Source organism: Rhinopithecus bieti, unplaced genomic scaffold (assembly GCF_001698545.2).
Source record: "Rhinopithecus bieti isolate Rb0 unplaced genomic scaffold, ASM169854v2 scaffold_3521, whole genome shotgun sequence".
NCBI lineage: Eukaryota > Metazoa > Chordata > Mammalia > Primates > Cercopithecidae > Rhinopithecus > Rhinopithecus bieti.
Window position 1 is genome coordinate 396486 of NW_016804218.1, and position 15074 is coordinate 411559.

Here is a 15074-nt window from a genome sequence, read left to right on the forward strand (position 1 = left end):
AAGACCAAAGGAAAATTTCCTTGTGCTTCTGGCAAGGAGAGTGGGGAAAAGTGGACATTTTGAAATATACCCAGAGCGTTAACAAGGCCGGCCTTCAAATAAAATGAATGATAGCAATGTTATAAGAGACAAGTGCTGGGGATACCATGTTTTAAGATATTTGCACTACCTGTGAAGTAATATAGTGTGATATAGTGTTATTTGAAAGAGGACTTGGATTAATTGTAAATGTATATTGCAAACTCAAGTGTAACAAAAAAAGCAGAAAAAGAATTATATGGAAAAGGTTAATTAAAACTAAAGAATGCAGAAAAGAGTGGAGGGCAAAAAGAATAAAGAACAAGGACCATGATGAGGATAGTAGTAAATATGGTAGATATTAATCCAACTAAATAATTTGAACATTACTGGTCTAAGCATACCAAACAATTAAGACTCAAAGTGGATTAAAAACAAGACTCAGCTATATGTTGTCTACAAGAAATCCACTTTAATATGTAGACACAAATTACAAGTAAAGAGATGGATGGAAAAAATTATTCTAACATTAATCAAAAGAAAGCTGGAGCAATTAGGCTGGGCACGATGGCTCAGACCTGTAATCCCAGCACTTTGGGAGGCCAAGGCAGGCGGATTAGAGTTCAAGAGCAGCCTGATGAACATGGCGAAACCCTGTCTCTACTAAAAATACAAAAATTAGCCAGGCATAGTGGCACATGCCTGTAATCCCACCTACTTGGGAGGCTGAGTCAGGAGAATCGCTTGAACCTGGGAGGCGGAGGTTGCAGTGAGCTAAGATCCTTGAACTCCAGCCTAGGCAAAAGAGTGACACTGTCTCAAAACAAAACAAAACAAAAGTTGGAGCAATTATATTAATTTCAGACAAAGTAGACTTCAAAGCAAGGAAAACTATTAGGTATAAAGAGAAGTGGTGCGTAATGATAAAAAGGTCAATTCTCCACAAAAACAGAACAATTCTTAATGTTTATAGTGTGGCAGTTCTTACTTTTGGTCTCCCCCCAACTCCCAAACCACTACTGCAGAACTAGCCTCATGAGCTTCAGAAGTATCAGTACTGGCTGCTTCCTGTGACTCCCATTAGGGGTCTGGATCCCAGCTCTCAGAAACCCCTGGCCCCAGCACCAGTTCAATTTACTTCTCTTTGTTCCTCCTGCAGTTACTAGATCGTGTCACCTGCGTGCTTTTTTACCTTTTTGGTTCTCAATTTCTTATTTAAATTCTATTAAAATACCTGACAAAACTAACTCAAGAAGGTGTAAAGACCTAAATGTAAAGTGTAAAATAGAAAACTCATAGGAAATAACAAGGAAAAGTGGCCATGCTTTTAAGATAAAACATGATCCATGAGAGAAAACTTGATAGGTTGGACTTCATTAAAATTAAAAACCACTGCTCTGTAGAAGGCACTGTACAGGGAAAAAAATGGCAAACTGTGGTTTGGGAGAATATATTTGAAACATGTATCATATAAAAGACTGGTGTCAAATATATACAAAAACAATTAAAACTCAACAATAAGAAAATCACCCTACCACAAAATAGGTAAAATCTGAACAGGCACCTTACCAGAGAAGGTACACAAATGGCAAATAAGCATGTGAGAAGATGCTTAACATCATATCGTTAGGGAATTGCAAACCTAAATGAGATACCATTACACACCTATTAGAATGACTAAAAGTCAGAACACTAACAACCAAATGCTGATGAGGAAGTAAAACCACAGGCACTCTCAGTCATTGCTGGTGAGAATGCAAAATACTATACAGCTTCTTTTGCAGTTTGGTGTTTTCTTATAAAACTAAACAAACTCTTACCAAATAATCTATCAATTACACTCCTTGGAATTAAACCATATGTTGGTTAGAATGCTTCCCGAAAGATTAATAAATTGCCTATTTTTGTTTCCATGTAGAATATATGATAGACTTGTTCATGCTCTGATTCTGAGCCATTGTTGAATTTTATATTTCATTTCTTGTATTTTTCCTAAACATCTAAGAACCACTTTATTGGCACTGTGTACTGACTTTCATAAAGAGGCAATGTTTTCTTCAGGAAGTGACTGCATGTGTGTCCCTGTGTAGATAAAAATAATTCTTTGTTTAAATGTGGGAGACAGGTAATTGTCTTTGAAGTCCATTTCAGCTGCATATTGAGTGAAGTTTCTAGCTTACCAAAACTACAAATTGCTACCTTCAGAGTTGCTTGGGGATGTAGCCAACAACATGGCTATTAGGTACACAAATGTTAAGGATTTGCTACATAAGACACTGTGTTTCAGAGCATCTTACAATCTAGTTGAGATAAGACTAACCTGAAAATAAGTTGTACATAGAGCAGTGAGTGCTCAATTCAATAATAAAGATACTGATTGCTGTGGGATCCTGATGGTGGTGGTTTGCTGAGAGTTTATGGCACTAACCCCACGCAACCCCTGTCTACTTCTTGGCCTTGTTTATGCAGATAAACAAGAAAAATAAGGTCATTTGTGAAGGAAGGAGAAGACTTGAGGCATTTTACACTTGCCGTCTTGATTGACATTAGGGTGAGGATGGGCCATAATGGGATGGGGAGACACTTTCTGCATGGAACAAAGAGACTTGAGAGAAAACATGGAAGTGTCTTGGCTTGATTTTCTTTAATTCCTGTTCATACATAATGTTTCTTTTTTATAAAATAGGGACCATTTTAGTATAATGTGTATTTCATTACATAAAACATTAAGCATGTTTTTGCAGCTCACTAATCCCTAAAGGAAGATATTTTAATAGTAAAACATATCAACAATTCTATTGTTGGACTTTCGTGTTTTCCATCTTTCACTATTAATGCTTTAGTGAATATTGTTTTTGTGCATGTCTGATTATTTGACCACATTTCTAGAAGTAGTTTTCTTTATATGAGCATCAACATTTTAAGGTTTTGGAAAGTATTGCTAAATTATTCTCTAGAAAGATAACTTTAGTTATAACCCCTCAGTGATATGTAAAAGTATCATTTGGAACTACTCTCAACAACATGGATGTTGTACTTTAAACAGTTGATAACTTGCTAGGTGAAAAATGCCACCCTATAGTTTTAACTCGATATCTTTGACAAGAGACATGAAATATTTTTCATGTATTTATTGACTCTATTTCTTTTGTGATTTTGTGTCTTATTTTAATGGGAATGTCACTAGTATTTTATTCCCAAGTGTTCTTAAACCTCCCACTTAGTTGAGGAGTTGTGTGAGAGGGAAGAAAAGGTACAGGGTATGGTTGATATGTGTGCTCTGGAGCCAGGCACTCTAGATTAGAACCCAGCTTCCTGAAGAATCCTCCTGGCTGCTTGACCCAGGACAAGAACTTGATTGCCTATAGTTAGTAGACTAGAAAAGGAAGAACATTTTGAACCTAGAGCAGTAACCAGTTATGGAAGTAAATATGGATAAGATTCCCAGAGAGAAGGTAACCATGGCCAGCAGCTATACCCACAGAGCCCCTTCATAAAATAAGGTGTGAGTCAAGTGCTGTTGATTCACTGTTTTGAGATAACCTTCTAAAACTTAGAGTCGTGATTTCTCACAAAATAATCTCGTTGCAAATGAGGACATAGATTGTGTTAGGAAAGAAAAAAAAGGGCTCAAGCTTGTAATCCCTGCACTTTGGGAGGCTGAGGCAGGCGGATCACCTGAGGTCAGGAGTTCGAGACCAGCCTGGCCAATGTGGTGAAACCCTGTCTTTACTAAAAATACAAAAATTAGTCGTTGTGGTGGCATGTGCCTGTAATCCCAGCTATTCGAGAGGCTGAGGCAGGATAATCGCTTGAACCTGGGAGGCGGAGGTTGCAGTGAGCTGAGATCCCGTCACTGCACTCCAGCCTGGGCAACAAGAGTGAAGCTCCGTTCCCCACCTGCCAAAAAAGGAAGAGCCAGAGGGCATTTCTAACATATTAATGGTTTTAGAATCTTTATGATACTCCCTCTTGAAAGGTTATTAAATAAGGTACACTGTCACTGATATAAACTGAGGGGATGTTCTCCTAAAAAGAAAATTATCTTAATACAAAGAATGACATGGATTCCTTTTCCTAATTTTGCTCTCTTTTGGTTTAACAACTTGTGACCTACTTATCAATTTATTTCATGTTTGTGTTAAGAATATAACTTATGATTTGAGAGTCATTCTGATTAAAAATAATAGTGGCTTTCCTCACTCCTTCCAGAGACCTTGTCAAAAAATGTTATTTTTTTCCAACTTCAAATATAGATCTAGTCTGCAAATACTGAAGTGATAATTAGGGCTTATGCAAGATTGTTTCATTTGAAAAATTAGTTGCTTTCTTTCTTTCTTTTTTTTTTTGTTTTTAAAGGAGTCACTCTTCAAATCTTTCTGGTTAAAGGACAAAGCTAAAAGAAGGCCTCTTAAAGTCATGGCTTATATAAATGATTTTAGTAAGAAATGTGGGAAAAAGTGATAAATGTGATTCATTGACCCCTTTTGTTAATTTTTGTCTTACAAACAGATTGTTTTCATGTATTAGTATAGTTTGAACATGTAGCATCTGGCAGTCTCCTAATATTAGAACATATGCAAATATCTGGCCTTTTACTAGGCCCCTTGAAATCCAGGTGCACAACCAAAAATTAATAAAAGCGAGAAAAGGTAATTGCCAATGTGTTAAATTTTATTCTGGCAAGAAGCCACAATAATCAGAAGAAACTGTCCCAGCAGCATTAACTAAAGTGAACTCTCTTGAGAATTTTTTGAAGTGTAAAGGACATCATATTTCCTTTTTTGTTCAGTTAGCTCTTACCATTTCTGATAGCTTTTCCAAAATTAGGTTCCTCATTCCACAGAATAAAAATTTTGAACTTCTGATGCAATGCTTTTATTTCCAGTTTACCCTAGGTCCTTTGACAAGTAACACATCCTCACATTCTCTAATGAGATCACATCCTTCCCTACCCTTTGCCCTTGACATTCCTACTGCCTAGAATGTTTTCCCTCTTTTTGTGGCTGATTTTCTGCCTGGTCAGTAGAATGTTCCCTCTATTATTGCACTTATTTTCATGTTTTATTGTGATTCTCTGGTTACCTGTCTTCTCCATGAAACTGTGAGCACCTTGTAGGACCTTGTCTTACTCATCTCAGTAGTCCCAGTATGTAACACAATGCCTGGGACATAATAGCTGCTCATTAAATGATATTTAAGTCACTGAGTCAGCAGGTTCAAAACATACACAACACTTCGCAGGCTTAGAAATGTTCTATGGATTTTACTTGATTGACATCATTTTCCTGCCATGGTCTAAGAAAGCAAAAATGCCTTGTGTTCAGTGGTTCTTCCTGATGGTTTTATATTTGAGACCATTGTCAGTCCTGCATTGAGAGTCTTGATAATGTGCCACCAACTGTTCTGTAACTCCCTTATTACTGTGACTAGTTTCCTCTGACTTTTCTGAGATCATTTTATCTCAAGGTGTGTCTTTTAATATTGGCTGGTATAGTGTGTCTCATTCAGTAAGCTTTTATTACTCTGCAAAAGCAAAACAAGCCATATGGTAGTTACCTAGTTATACAAAGGTTTGTAAAGTAATAAATTGGCAAATAAACTGGCCTTGTAAATTCAACAGCCTGTTTGGTCAGAAAAGGATGGATATAGCAAGTACACAAGTACAGAGGGGTATTGAAGATATGCTGCATGGCATGGAATTCAAATCATGTTTTCCATTTAACCGATATGTCCAGTAAGATGACATTAATCTAGAGTGTTCAATATCCAGAATAGTTAGAAAGATACTACACAATAATGTGCATACTTTATGGTCTTGTAATAGAATATCTAGGAACTAGTATAGACTTAACGATCATGCAAGTGCTGGGAAGAATATTAGACTTGATTTACAGTTCAACTTTTTCATTTTAAAGGTGAAATGACTTTAGGTGATTCATGTATGAATGTAGTATTAGATGATGTTAGGGCTGAAACCACAAATCTATGTCTTCTGACTTCAAATCCAGTACTTTGTTTATGATACTGTCTTATTTTTTTTATCCATAGGAAAGCTCAGTGAAATACATGGCATTAGAATTATATCGGCTAAAATGTCCCTTACTAAATATTGACATCGATAAATTGCTGTTCTTTATCAACCATTCCTACTCTTCTTTTAATCGTCATATTTGATCACCATATTTGAAAAGTTAAGACTTTTCAAATATGGTGTTGAGTTTTGGGGATGAGTTTATATGCCAGGAAGATATTTTGGATTTGGAACCTTGATCAGCTTTACTCATGGTAGATTTCAGTCATTGTCTGAATGATGGCTACTGTCAACCATAAATAATGAGATTCAGAAGATATGATTAAGTGTAGAGTTTGAGTACAGTCTGAGGGTAGCCACGCAGGATACACTCTATAAACAAATGGGGTTAGCATGCCAACATTGAAAACTTTTCACTCATAGAGGCACAGAAATTCTAGCAGTACTATTTCCATATGAGACCAGATAATATGTTGTAATGATTTGACACAAGGAAGGTTAGTTTATTACTCCATGAAGGGTAGTGATCTTAAGGGGGTCTTATCTCTAGTGCTGTTTGGTCTTCCTAATTATTTATAGGGAAAAGGGCAGAAGTTGCAGCTGCATGCCAAGAGACCCTGGCTGCACGGCACACTCCTCTCAAGGGTCAGAATGATTTAAAATTCCAAGAGCTTTAAGTTTGAATTATTTAATTTAACACCAGAATTAAGACTTGCCCTGTTTTTCCAGTGATGACTAGATGCTGAAATTCAGTGAGTTAGGAAAACCTGAACCAAGTGGTGCCAGCAGTAAAACTGATTGTGCATCCCCTTACTTGTACTAAGAGAAGAGCCATATGATCATAATGCTAAAGTCATAGTTGAAATGTGATAAACATGTTTGAATTTCTTTAGGACTTAAAGATCTAGTTTTGAAAATTGAACCACAGAGAGGAATAAATATTTTGTTTTAAAGTTTATTTTTCCATTTTATATCTACCTCATATAAATCAGGGAAAACAAACATGGCATCTTAATTTTCTTGATGAAATATGTAGGATTCTACTCTACTTACTGCTCTGTAGAAATGAAAACGTGGAGGACATTTAAAAAATGAAATGAATAAAGTAAAATTCTTCTAATGCACATGCTAAACAATTTTAAATTTAGGGACTGTTGAGTCATTCTCATGCTGAATTCAAATGAAATCTGTTAGATTTAGCAGCCATTAACTGTGTTCTGGAAATGCTAGGGTTTAACCCAATCCCATTTTGCATTTTATGTGTTAAGTGTTGTATTCCTGCATTATAAAGTGCTTCAGGGATGATTAACAGCTTCAAATTGAAGGAAATAGTCTTAGAGTAACATTTTAAAGTTTAATTGGCATCACTAATAGGCAGCCTTTCTGTAGCTGTAAAAACCCAACACGAACTTTTTCTCTTTCTGTTTCTCTGTGACTCTCTTCACTAGAAAATGTTCCTCATTTAATTCTATTAATTATATTATGTCTCCCTGTTTTCCTTGGGGTATATGATAATGGTGTAATTTTTTAAAAACTATTACAGGTAAGACTGGTGCTTTGAATGAACATGTTAGATGTATTTTAATTCCTTTGGGTAACTGTATTCATCTTAATTATTTCTCTGGATTTGCTACAGTCCTAATGAAGTTTCTTGTTTAAAAGAGATATGACAAATGAAATCTGGATATTTAGAATATTGCCTGAATGTTAGTAAGTCACACATAAAGAGAAGATTGGCATTTCTGGGCAAACAAAAAATGTTAGCAGCTGGGCATAGTGGTGCATGCCTGTAATCCCAGCTACCCAGGAGGCTGAGGCAGGAGAATCTCTTGAGCCCAGGAATTTGAGACAAGCCTGGGCAACATAATGAGATGTCATCTCAAAAAGTAAAATAAAAATAAAGTGTTAGTCTAATCAATGCTAGTATTTTGCTATTTTAGCTTGGTTTGAGAGTCAGTGGAAATGAAAATACTTGTCTTAAACTGCTTTTAATTTTTTTAAACAATTCTTCCACATTACAAAAACTATTGGGATGGTATATGAAGTAACATTTCTACTTTTTAAAAATCAATATGGGTCAGAAGTTGTATAATATAAGGATTTAATATGTAAGCTATTAATTTTGCTGCTAGTTAGTTTTAACAAACTGAGTTATTTCAGATAAAGCTTTTCCTCTAGAGTTCAGACTGCTTTATCCATTTTTCACATCCTGCATTTTAAAATGAGGCATTGTAGGGAGGAAGGACTGTTTCTGTTTTGTATTGAGGTACATTATGTTGAAGGTGCTATCACCAACTCTGAGACTGGACAGCAAACAGAGAAAGGAAGACTCTTGGTGTTTGGAAGTACTTCTGTCATGTAATAGTCTTTGTGCTGGTGGTTAGCTAAACCTTTCTATTTGCATTTCAAAAAACTATTAGGCCAGGTATTTTAGGATATTAACTTTACTCCCTGCTGAAGTTCATTCAGTTAACACTTGCCCATTTTATTTCCCTAACCAGTAGAGATCATTTTCTGTCTTCATTGAATTAGCTATTCTTTCTGGCCTTGGATCAGTTTCCAGTTTGATAAATGTGCTGTTTAATTTTTACCTGTTTTTTTTCCCAAAGATGATTTAAAATAGCTTGTAAGACATAAATATACATGATAGCATCAATTAGGAACAGAGCTATAAGAATGAAAAGGAATGGTAGAACTGTACAGTGTTTCTAGGATTGGACTAAAAATTGATACTATAATGATAAACATGAGTGAGGCCTGGGATGCCAAATAAAAATCAAAGTATTTATATAGTTAATAGTACATATAAAAGAAAGCTGATGATCAGATGAAATACAATTATTCTTGCTACTACAACCAGACAATTTTATGTCAGGCACTATGTTTTAATGGTAAGAAATGCTCACTTGATTGCAAGAAAGAAAAACTGACTCTTTATGACTGTGGTATAAAGGTAATTGGTTTGTTCTAGGGGCATACCGTTCTTTGGGCATTTAAAAGAGTGGTTCAACTCCCTGAATATGGTTGTCACTTCTTTTGGTAAATACTTGGAGGCATGAGCATCAGATTGTCTTCTCTCTTAGAGAAAGGGATGCACCCAAACCCTTGCCCCTTAACTATAATGCTGACTTCCTTATCTTCATTTAAAGCCTTGTAAATATGTTGACTGAACAGGATAGGACAAAGACATCAAATCGTTAGAGCAGGGGTCTAGGCTAGAGCTAGGGGACGAGGGTGGACAGATGTCTGTGGAGTAATTCCATGGAATCTCACAAAGGATTTTATACCTAAACAAACCTTTGTGTACCTGAAATGACCCATGAGATTCTTAAAGTAATACATGTACCCTCAAAAGTTAAAAACCACAACACTGAAGACTTCCCCCTAAGGCTTTGTCAAGCCACCATATACTTACGGTTCTTCAAGTATTTGTCTACCTATCTGTACACCAGAGCATACACCTCTTCTGTTTTCTTCCTTGCCAAATCTAGTAGGTGCTTAGTTTGTATTTCTTGATTTTAAGGGAATGAGCTCAAGTCACATTTTCCTGCTATGTCTGTAAGACTCTTATGTGAAGGGCTGGGTCAGAGGCTCTGTGGAACTACACATTGTGCTTTTTTCCTGGCCTACTTATGTTCTAGCCTGATCACAAATTAATAAAGATCATATGACATGATTTAATTGGGGGGAAGACTTAGACTGCTGTCCAATTGTTTTCTCTCTTTATGGCCATCTAGACCACATATATAATAATCCATTTTAGAATACTGTTGTAGATTGAGCCCTCCTTTTGAAAAGGAGTATATTTGCCTCTCAGTTGACACCTCTACCATTTTTCTCTTGACTGTAATTCTGTTATCGTATCTTCAGGCTCTTTAAGGGTCCTGGGATATAGATGTTGTAGGTCTACAGCCTAGAATTGGTACAGAGAATCTGGGTATCTCTTCTTGGAATTGAATTTCTTCATAATCATACTAGTTCTACTTACTTTTTTCCTGGTGAAGTCAGAAACAAAATGAAATTCAACTGCTCTGTTTTTTCCTGTCTTCTGCCCAAGCAGTAGTGATTATCATTTTCAAATTCTCCAGCAGCAGCAGCAAAGACAAAATCACCCCAGGAGCCACCCTTTCCTCATCTTGAGCATTTTGAGGAGTCCTCATCTCATTCTGATTTTGTATCTTTTGATAGACCTCTTAAGGTTTCATAACTTCCATTTGTCCTAGGTTATATGTGTCTCTTTTGTGGGAGCCCTGATAAAATATGAAGAAACACAAAGCTATCCATGTTGTTACACTCATTTCTTTATAACCATTCTCTTCCTTATCAATATAACCCATGTTTATATTGTCAGAATGGAAGTTTTGCAATCCTCATCTTTCATAAGCCCATTTGTCATTTTGAGTTTCTGACCTTTTGATCCTGCTTCTGTTTTCTCTGAACTTACTGAAATCTTTTCTTCAAAGACCAGGATATATTTCTGTGTACGTTTAGGATTCACTTCCTGGTCTATTTCCAATTCCAATTTTACATTGTCATTTTTTCTCAATATTTCTGTCATTTCTACTTTAGCAAGCAATTTATTCTTACTGGTTAGAGGTCCTGAATCGTGGTTTCTCTCACTGTTTTATTCTGAAGGCAATACAGAAGTTACCAGAAGGCAATACAGAGTTATCAGCAGACTGTGATGAATAGAAGATGTTCAAATAATTGGTGTCTCTTATTTGAGCCAATTTTTGTCACTTCTATTACAAATATATCATCTCTGTCTTTGGGCATTATATAACTATCAGTGTGATATTCTTTCTCCCTTTAAACTCACTTTAAGTATTCCTTACCGCACTTCATGCCTAGGTCAGTGGCATCCCAGTTGTATGCATATTTTCTTGACAGAACATGCTTTTTTGTTATGTTTATTTTTCACTGGGCATTGTAGAATGTCTGTTGGCATGAGATCCCATCTACTCAATTTCAATAATGACTATGCAATCATATGTACCACCATTTTAAAGGCTGCAAATTTGTTGGTAGCCTCTCAACTTTTCCTTCTTTGTGCGCTTCCTTATAGACATCTAAGACCATATGTATCTGTCCTTGGCCCTTTTAGCTTTCATACCATTTTCTTCCGTTTTTTTGTATTGATCCTATCATTCCTTAGCATGAAGCCTAAGAATATGTTCACTTTCTTGCTCCTTTGGATTTTTTCTCTTCAGTTGAATCTTTGAGAAAGATGACTTACATGCTGACCTCCCCTTTCTCTACATTGCCTCTTGTTTAAAAAATTATTTTTTTTTGATACATAATAGACCTGTATATTTTCAGGGTACCTGTGATAATTTGATACATTCGTATAACATAAAGATCAAATCAGGGTAATTGGATATCCATTACAATATTTCTCTATTCCTTATGCTAAGAACATTCAAATTATTCTCTTCTAGCTGCTTTGAGAGGTACAGTAGATTATTAACTATAGTTTTCCTATTGATCTATTGAACATGAGGTGTTATTCACATTTTCTCTTCATTTTACTCATTTTAACATCCAGAGCACCTCTGCATTTAACTCGTAACTTCTCTTATTGCTTATTGTCTCCCCTTCTATTTTCTAGTCTTCCACAGCTACTTTTTCTCCCCTCTCTTTTGGAGTTAATGTTTCTCATGATTCTAGACGTTATTGCTTGTTTTCTGATTTTTTCTTTTCTTTTTGGCAAAAGAAGCACGTTCCTCCTAAACTTTTTTGAAACTTAAAATGAGTCAGGAAGAAAGCCTGGAATGTGAGTCTTCTCCTTTCTCCCCCTCAATAGCCCTTACTTTGTATCATACACAGAGTTTTGCAGGTGTGCAGCATTTTTCACTAACACCATTTAGGGTTGGGCCCGTTTTTGTGTCTATAACAGATTGAGGTTGTCACTAAAATGAAATAAAAAATGAGGACGTTACTGCCTTGTAGCTCTTATTTTCCCTTACCTAGATATAAGTAATGTTTGCCAAGCAATCACAAACACATTGTCACCAAGGGATGAATTCTTATCCTTCTCTAAGCTTTAAATTAAGTTTTCAGAGTTATAAAGTAGGAAGAGTGCAGGGCAGAGAAAGCAACCTTTTAAAACAAAGTTCAAATCAATAACAACATTTCCTAGTCTCTACTTTTCTGTTAATGACTGAAGACGAGTACCAATTAGAGAAGTCTCAAATGTCTGGATTTCTGGTTGTAGCAAGTGGTGGGACTTGAGATCTATTCATAGTGCCATGGAAAAGTCCAGGTTGTTCTTAGCTACCTTTCTTCCGTCTGGATCTTGCCTGAGGACACTTAGATCTGCCCATTGCTTTCCCCTGAGGCTTTTTCTTTGTCCTTTATTCTGTCTTACCCATTTCTGACTTCAGGAGGAAAACTCTGCAGTCTTTGGTAAGGGATCTGGGGGTCTTTTATTTTATGTTTTCCTAACCAGCTCATTTTAGTCATCATTTTCTCATCAGGTTTTCCAGTAATGCTCATGTTATCACCTGATCTCACTAGACTTTTTAATCCTTCTGTTGCTTCTTTCTTACTGTTCTCAAGATCACACAAAACTGGCACTGAAGTCAGTCCCTTCAATAGCTAGCATTAAGATAGTTCTGCCTCTTCATTTTTTTTTTTTAAACTCTTTTCATAGATTGTCTGAAAACATGTTTTCTTCTTTTGGTTTATACTTCAAATATTTTCTATCTTAGCTCTTAACTCCGCTAACCAACTCTGAGAAAGCTTTGATTTTTGTGTAGATGTTTTCAATATTGTTGAGTGTTGTTATTTTGACAAATGCTGCACATGCATTTTCTACAGTCTGAAAGCCATTCATATTAGGATGACAAAACATGTAATTGTTTATGTTTAGCGAGATTCTTGCTTATCAGAGTTGTTTTACCAGGACATATTCATTCTGTTAGTTCTGAGAGTTATGATGTAATTGTCCTTGGTAGTGAAGCTTTGTCTTGATTTGTTGTTTTCTGTTGAAACATTCTTTGATGGAACCAAAAGAAAATAGTGACGGGTTTCCATCAGCATTTTCAGTTTAAGTGAGCAATACTGATGTTTTTTTCTTCCTTTTTTATTATGTTCCTTGCCCCTGCTAGAGGGTGAGGCAGGAAGACCAAATAGGAAGCTGCTGTCTCAATTGTAGCAAGAGATTTGAGGGCCTGACCTTTTGGAGCAACATTAGGCGTGAAAAATAATTCGCATTATTGTTTTCAAATATGCAGGCAAGAAGAGTTTCCTTAGTTTAGCTCATAATGTTGTGACTGCTTTTAGGGCTTAGAAACTTCAGTTTTCTTAGAATCTCTATTTTCTTTTAACATGCCCTCTTTGGTACATGTCTAACTAATTGTGAGATTCATCACATGACCCACTTATGATCTCCTAGTTTTAGAAACTTAGTGTTTATCGCATCTTTTGAAAAAATAACATTGTGGGTTTCCCTTTTGATTATAAAAGTAAAAGGAAAATAAAACAACTTGTGCTGTTACCCAGAGATAACAATTCTTAGCATTTCCATGTGTTTCCTTTTATTTTCTGTAGGTATATAAATAATTGTCTATGCCAAAGTGCATTTCTATAAATTTTTATTTACTTATACAAAATCTTGATTTTATGAAACATGGAATTATGAGATGTCATTAAATATTGTGAGTGCATAATGTTGATTAATCACATGGATACACCATGTTTATTTGACCATTTCCCTATTGTTGACCATTAAAGTTGTTTTCATTATTATAATAAATTTTGGGCTTAGTATCTTCATGAATAATAAATCTTCATGTCTATCCTCAGGATACTGGATTAATGTACAAACACATTTTTAAAGTCACGAACTTCTTTGAAGGCTAAAACTGAATATGTAAAGATGTGAATGAGCCCTAATGGCTGAAAGTTCCAACCAGTTGAAGAGGTAGCAGCAGTGCTTAGCTGCTCTGCATTCCTCACCTCCACCTTGAATAGAAAATACTGGAACATAGAGAGTTTTCAAGGGGAGGACATAGAGTGCAGTGAGTGGCAAGGGGTCTTCGGCCCCACTTTCCCTGTCTCCTCACTCATCCCCAGGTGCCTCTCTACCCAGTAGTTCAACTTGGATGCTGACATGTTTTCTGATCTTTCCTTGGAATTTTGTTTGATTTTGGTCAAAATTTTCTGTTTATCAAAGATGATAGCTTTAATCCACCATGTCCTTGCCTTTTTCAGCTATTTGTGTGCATTGCACGATGAGTAAAATGTCTTCTGTAAGCCCTGGTATTCTTGCACTGTAGGAAGAGCCTAGTGAAGGCATATAGTAGTAGAACAGTGTAAGAAGGGCTACTTAACCTCACAAATTTCCAGATTTCAGTGAATAGTTTAGGAAACAAAAATCAATACAACTGTCCTTGTATAAGTCAGTTCATGGAAGCAAACAATTATTTGCTTTAGATACTGTATCTGTTAAGCTGAGTACTCACAACTTAAAGGTATGTGTGTTTGTGTGCGTGTGTGTCACCAGAAAGCGAATTCTTTGACCACAACAATGTCAAGTTTAGTTTTTCTTGATCCTTGTTATTTTGAACTGTTTTATGTTGATAGAAAAATTGTCTTTTAAATGAATTCTAAAATAACAGACTACTGTGGAGGCATTTCATGTTGCTATGATATGACCTTATTCTTGGTGAATGACTTTGATTCTAATTAAATTGAGTATTTCTAGTTATTAATTAATATTTCAGTTTTGAGTTTCCATATTGGAATTAATTATCCGTCTTTAAGTAAATTATTTCAGCAATTGCAGTTGTATCACAATCCCAGGAAGCTAACAAGAATAATTTACAGCTGTTACAAATAGCATTCGTATCTTTATTTAAAAAGCTCTTCAATTGACCATGCAGATGTTATTACAGATTTTTGTCTTTGATATGATAAATTTCCCATTAATTTAGGAGAATCTCTGTTTAAGGAATGTGCTATCAAGTTTTGCATAGTTGAGCTGCAATTTGTGAAAGTTCAAGCAGCCATACTGACAAAC

At 35.7% G+C, this 15074-nt stretch overlaps 1 protein-coding gene across 1 annotated transcript in view; it reads left to right on the forward strand.

The window, feature by feature from the left end:
• The window catches only part of OXCT1 (3-oxoacid CoA-transferase 1), a 145380-nt gene that overhangs the window by 48032 nt on the left and 82274 nt on the right, over nucleotides 1-15074 (forward strand). The window lies entirely within an intron of this gene.